Source organism: Pteropus alecto, unplaced genomic scaffold (genome assembly GCF_000325575.1).
Source record: "Pteropus alecto unplaced genomic scaffold, ASM32557v1 scaffold171, whole genome shotgun sequence".
Taxonomy (NCBI): Eukaryota; Metazoa; Chordata; class Mammalia; order Chiroptera; family Pteropodidae; genus Pteropus; species Pteropus alecto.
The window spans coordinates 7215682-7222330 of NW_006431925.1; the positions used below are offsets into that span (position 1 = coordinate 7215682).

Genomic DNA, 6649 nt, shown 5'->3' on the forward strand with positions numbered 1-6649 from the left:
AAAACAAGATCTTTACATATGCTACCTACAAAAGACTCATTTCAGATTGAAAGACACAGACTGAAAGTAAAAGAATGGAAAAAAAATATTTCATAGCAATGGAAACAAACAAACAAAAAGCTGTGGTAGCAACGCTTATATCAGACAAAATAGACTTTAAAAACAAAGGCTATAACAAGAGAGAAAGAAGAACCCAGTAATTCTACTTGTGGGTATTTATTCAAAGAAATTCAAAATGCTAATTCAAAAAGACATATGCATCCATATGTTCATTCCAGCATTATTTACAATAACCAAGATAAGAAGCAACCTAAATATTCATCAATAGATGAATATATAAAGAAAAAGTGATACATATATACAATGGAACATTACTCAGCCATAAAAATCAATGAAATCTTGTGATCCAAATGATATGAATGGACCTAGAGGATATTATGCTATTTGAAATCAGTCAGACAGAAAAAAACAAATATCATATTTTTTCACTTATATGTGGAATCTTAAAAACAAAATAAACAAAACAGCAACAAACTCAGATCTAGAAAACATTTTGATGGTGGCCAGATGGGAGGGACATTGGGGAGATGGGTGCAGGGGGGAAGGATTTAGAGGTACAAACTGGTTACAAAATAGTCATGGGGAAGTAAAGTACAGCATAAGGAATATAGTCGATAATATTGTAATAACTATGGGTGGTGTCAAACGGGTACTAGATTTATCAGGGTGATCACTTCATAAATTATATAAATGTCTAATTAATATGTTGTACACCTGAAACTAATATTGTATGTTAACTGTAATTGAAAATTTTTCAATTTTTAAAAAAGAAAACATACAGCCATACTACCCTGAACAAGCCCAATCCCATCTGATCTCGGAAGCTAAGCAGAGTTAGGCATGGTTAGTACTTGGATGGGAGACCACCGAGGAAGACCAGGTGCTGTAGGCATAAAAATAAAAAAATAAGGGATTGTAAGCTGACAAGATTCTTGTAATCTGTGAGGTCAACCAAGGGTTGCCTTTCCTAAAAAATAAACAAATAAAAAGAAGAAAACTGCAAAGAAACCTTAAACTTGACTTAGTAAGTTTGTTGCTGATGAAGCAATTATGAAATAGTTTGAAATTATCACAGGACTGAGCAAATACATTGTTGGGAACCCAGGTTCTCACCATGGGAGAAGAAAGGTACAAATACCGAATGAAAGCAGAGAAAAACATGTGGTGTTAGAATGGAATTAGGCATATCTTCAGCATAAACTCAAGATTTCTTAGCTCTTTCCATAGAAAATACCTCGAAGCAATTATGTCTCTGTACCAAGGAGCAGTTCTAGTCTCCAGATCTCAGTTTTGAATACTGTTCCCCACTGTAAAGGGACATTATGATGTCTTGGAGAAATGACTGATTTCACGGCTGAGACAGGGGAAGTAAAAAGGAAGCCTAGAAGGTTTTGTTGTACTAGAAAGTAAAGAAATACTCGAAAACTAACGGGTACTATCAAAGGACTCAGGATACCTTGACACAGGAGTGTGAAAGAGTTCACAATGGCCAAATCTGGGATGACTTAAACCTCAAAATGAATAATATCAAGAATAGAATAAACAAAATAATTCATGAATCCATCCTGATTTTAAATATTTATTTTAAAATGGTGGGGCAAGAGAGAAGGAAAAGCTTTTCTTTAGAATGCCTACTAATAAGTGTAGAAGGAATGATAGAAATAGCAAGTCATTATTTTACAACAAGAAAAATCATCAATGGATGATAAAATATTGGGTAAGAGATTATTGGGGAGCATAATGTGGAGAAATCTGACAGACACCCACCTTAACCAAGTGATCAAACTAATTGGTAATAATGGGACAAACTGTATCATGCACCCCTAACATAGCACACTGAGAACACACTGTCATTTTCTGGACAGAATGTTTACCTGGACCTAACCATGAACAAGGAAGGAGTTAGACAAATGCAAATAGGGGGATGCATTGCAAAACAACTGAGCTGGATTTTTTTTTTTTTTTTGAGAAAAAAAGTAAAAAAAGAAAAAAGAAAAAAAGAAGCTTGGGACCTATTCTACCTTACATGAAAACTAAATGCAGTTCATGACCATTGGTTGGATCCTGCATGGAGAAAAAAATTTTAAAGACCTTTTTGGAACAATTGGGACTATCCAAATGTGGCCTTTGTGTTAGATGATAATATTGTATCATTCCTAAAACTTCAGAAGGGATAATTATATTGTGGTAGGAGAATGTCCAAGAGAATATCCATGTTCTTAAGAGAAAAAGGCTCAACTCTCATCCAGTTCAAAAGTAGCTATGTGTATATATGTACATATATTTGTGAATTTTAGGTACATATACATATGCATTTGTATAGATACATAATCATATAGAGAATGTAGCAGAGTGTTAATGATTGGTGAGTCTAATTGGTATTTATTATTCTTGTAAATTTTCTGTAGGTTTAAAATTCTTCAAAACAGAAAGTTGGGGAAAATTTGGCTGAAACACTTATTCATTTAAAAGACAAAAATTTTTATACTAGGTTAAAAGTCTAACTACATGCAATACATGAGAAAGCCACATTTAAACCTAAGGATACTAAAAGATTGAAAATAAACATTAAAATAAGCTCAGATGGCTCTATAAATATTAGATGAGACAAATTTTAAACAAAAACATTACCAGAGATTTATTTCTAAATGACTTTTCAAAAAATTCAAAGAAGATATTTTAAAATTCCAAAATTGTGTCTGTCTACTAAAATGGCTTCAATATATAAACCAAAATTGACACAATCACTAGGAGAAATAGACAAGTTCACATTCATAGTGAGAGATTTTAACATAAATCTCAGTTATTGATAGATCAAGGAGCCCAAGTAGCATTCAGATGAGAGGAGGAAAATTCCAATTTAGCACCATAAACACATTCGGAAACACTATAGAATGTTCTCTTGCCAAAAAAAAATGAATCCAAAAGACAGACATGAAAAAAAAAAATGGCAACCAAAACAACAAAACCAAGCAAATAAAAAAAACTCTAAAAATTTTTCATTACAAAAAACAAAACAAAACAAAAACAAAAACCAAGAACTATCATCTGAGATTATCTTAATGTGAGAGGTAGATGGAATAGAGGAAGAAAGAAGTGCAAACATGATTATTTTGTGCAGAAGAAAGCTACAGATTCTGATTAACTCTGGAGGATAGAAACATTATCTCTAGAGGATGGATCCACGCCAAAAATTTAATGTTAACTACTAAAATATACAGTGTAACGTTTCTGAACCTCTAGAGTAAGAAAGTGGGGGAGAGACAAGAACAAAAGCAAACAAAAAATGAATCAAAGACAGGAAAGGAACAAAACAAACAAGAAAAGAAGCATGGTAAATAAAATACGGCATGTCAACCCAAACACACCAGCGATGATAATAGATGGTTTGTAGGAAGGAGAAAAAAGCTATGGATTATTCACAAGAATATCCCTAAAATAAAATGACTCCAAAAAGTTGAAAATTTATTGATAAAAATACACATACCAGAAAAATGCTAACTAAAAGAAAATGAATATTGATCTCAGACAAAATAGAGTTCAAGGTGACAATCACTAAGTGAAACAAAGAGGGATATTTCTACTTTTGAAAAGTTACAATCTACAAAAATCATTATAGTCACGAAGAGTTGTACATTATCCCCAGAACTTCAAAGTGCATAAAGTAAAAGACCTTGTAAAAAACATAAGAGGAAAATCCATAACTCCAATAGGTCTGACACCCTTGGAATCCACTCTCATACATATTCTCCAGGTTTCTCCTGATGTGTTAGCAAAGTCTTACAATTTTACTGTGTAAGTTATTTCTTCCCAGGTCATAGTAGATCCTGTCCCTGAGGCACACTGAGAATTGACCCTACTTATAGGACTAATTACTGGCAACAATTACTGGTAACTGGCCTTGAGAATGATCATCCCCTTTTAAGGCATCTACCCCCACATGAGGTTATCAGTGTTTTCAAGCAAAGGAAGGTGTGTCTCTTCCAATATCAGAAGGCAAGCTTCCACTGGCTAGGAAAGCTCAGGGTGAGTTGGGGGTCTCAAGATTGTTAGTTTTATCAAAATCTAACCAGACATTCCCATTCCAAGTTTCAGAATCCCATTCTTTCCCAGTGTTCTTAATTTTAACATAAGAAACAGCAACACTAAAAATTTAGCAATCATAATTCAACAAGCTACACAAGTAAATTTTGTATCTGATTTCAACAATATCAGTCCTATGGCTACTGACTTTCTATAGTCAGACCATGACGAGCTGAACTAAAAGGCCTGAGCTTGTCATTTTCTCTCTGTAGATATTTTAGTATATGCAGGACAACTCACCCCACTTCTCAGTCCTGTAGTCATCATTACTGCCATAAGAGTCAAGTCCAGCAGTTGCTTGCGATTCTAAGGCATTTGTTCCCATTGACCTTGCATTCCAATTAACCACAGGTGACAGCTTGAGTAATTATGATGCCATAGATTATCGGCATCCCATTTTCCATTGGCAAGGAGCTGAGCCCTGCACTTGAGCCCAGACTAATCCCCAAACACCATTTTTGGGTATATGTGTTGTGTGTTTGGGGGAGGGGAAGAGGAGGGAAGGAGAAATTATCTTCTGGGACCACTCCTGGTACCAATTCTGTATCATTCAGAGTCCAGGTGGGAGACAGTAATTACACAGGCATTTCAACATGGATGGTTAATATGGAGATTTGCAAGAGAGTCTATACTAACAGATGAAGAATATGTTAGAGCTGAGGAAGAGTAGCCAAAGGAGGAACAAACTTAGAAGGGTGGCCCCTTCCCCAGGCTGAGGTTCACATCTTCCAGAGGGCAAGGCTGCAGTCCTCCGGATGGTGGAGAAGCACTCTAGGTGCCCAGGGCCACTGCTGGTCCAAAGTGGGTGAGTGGAGGCTGGTGGTCAGCAAGCCTCCCCATGGGTGCCGCAGGCAGAGCACATGGGCTGGACATTGGCAATAAAACTTGTAAGAGGCTAATAGGGGCCACTCAGTGTGTGTTCTATACATATTCCACAGGTGACCATGGGGCAAGCAGAATAGGAGCAAACTGCAAACAGGAAGGGTCCCCTTTCTTTCCTCCTGCAACGCCCCTCCAGCAGCAACCTGTACTGACAAAGTTCATCATGTGCCGGATGGCAAAGGAGAAATGTTTACAGCATCTAGCTCCATTATCAAGGCAATGAAGGGCAGATTTGGAGCTGTGAGGCAGTAAATTGGTAATTGTCTGACTTATTTGCTCTCCATTGCAGTCCCTTTTCCTCCAACCAGCTCCACAGCTGTCCAGGGCTCTTTACCTGGAACAGTATCCTAAACCCTCATTGACAATGGAGCTGAACCCCCGGCAATCTTGCCTGACGACCTTTATTCAGAGCACGGTAGTCCAAGGACGGACCCGGAGAAGCTGTGGATGTCCTGCATTTGTTATTTCCCTGAATCCTCCTTGGGCAACATTGATCCCAACTCTTCCTTGACAGTTTCAGCAATCACTCCAGTCTCCACTCAGCACTGGGCTGTGCTGTTGTCATTCACGTTTGCCCATTTACCTGGTAGTGACTCCTAAAGCCACAAATAACCAAGCAGCTCTCTCAATATCCAAATTTAATACAAATATCACCGTGCATTTGTCCTGGGGGCACTAAAACCTCTAAGCTAGCAGAGCCCAGACATATGTGTGCAGGAAATGCTAAGCAGATTATCATATAATCATTAGAGTGGAGGCAAGGGTACAGAGGTGGAAACTGAAGCACAGATACCTTCCAGAGGTTGCAGTTAGAAACAGCTGAACTGAAATTTAAAACCAGGCCTGACCCCAAAGTTCACATTATTCCTATATACCACTTTGCCTCCCTACCATCTGCCAAGCTGCTACAAAGTATTGGTGGTCGTGTCACACCCAAGCAACCAGTGTTCTCTCTGCATCTAAGAAAATTGCCTACCTCACAAATACACAGTACCCAGAGCGGTGCTCAGCTGCTCACAGCATTCCGTGCCCGTTTGTGCTTCTTATCACCCCAAAGGCAGCACCGTTTACCCAAGAATGTCCAAAGTGCCTCACCTGTGCAGCTAGAGTTTCCTTCCCTTATCTCAGAGCTGTGCCTTTTCCAAGCCTGAAAACACACAGCAAGACCTAGCTCATGGGTCCAGACCTTAAGCAGAGTATTGCCACACTCCCTACCCCATGGACAGGGGGCATAGTCTGGCTCAAGTGTGGTGAGAGTGGTCTTGCAGAAAAAAGACATGCCGGCAATGAGTGGAAAGAATTTAAGCTTCGGAGGGGGCGGAGGGAGGAACGGCTGACCTTTAAGGACGCGCCAAGCCCGAGCTTGACTGTTTAGAAAAGGAGCAGCAGCTGTGAAGGAGCTCAGCCCTTACAGGTGGTTAAATGTCACTAATGCCTCTCCTTCAAGAGATAGTGGGGCGTGGCTAGCATAGCCTTGAAATATCTCTATTTTACGATGATCTCCACCTCCAAGGCACACTACTGGGAGCAGGAGAAACACCTGGCTGGGAGACCTGGGGGAAATACTAACTAGTACCTACAGTAAATGCAGAGTTCTTATTTCTAAGAAGCAGCTGGCCATAAT

At 38.6% G+C, this 6649-nt stretch overlaps 1 pseudogene; it reads left to right on the plus strand.

The window, feature by feature from the left end:
- The first annotated feature begins 833 nt into the window (after positions 1-833).
- LOC112475574 lies at positions 834-952 on the plus strand (annotated as a pseudogene).
- The last annotated feature ends 5697 nt before the right edge of the window (positions 953-6649 follow it).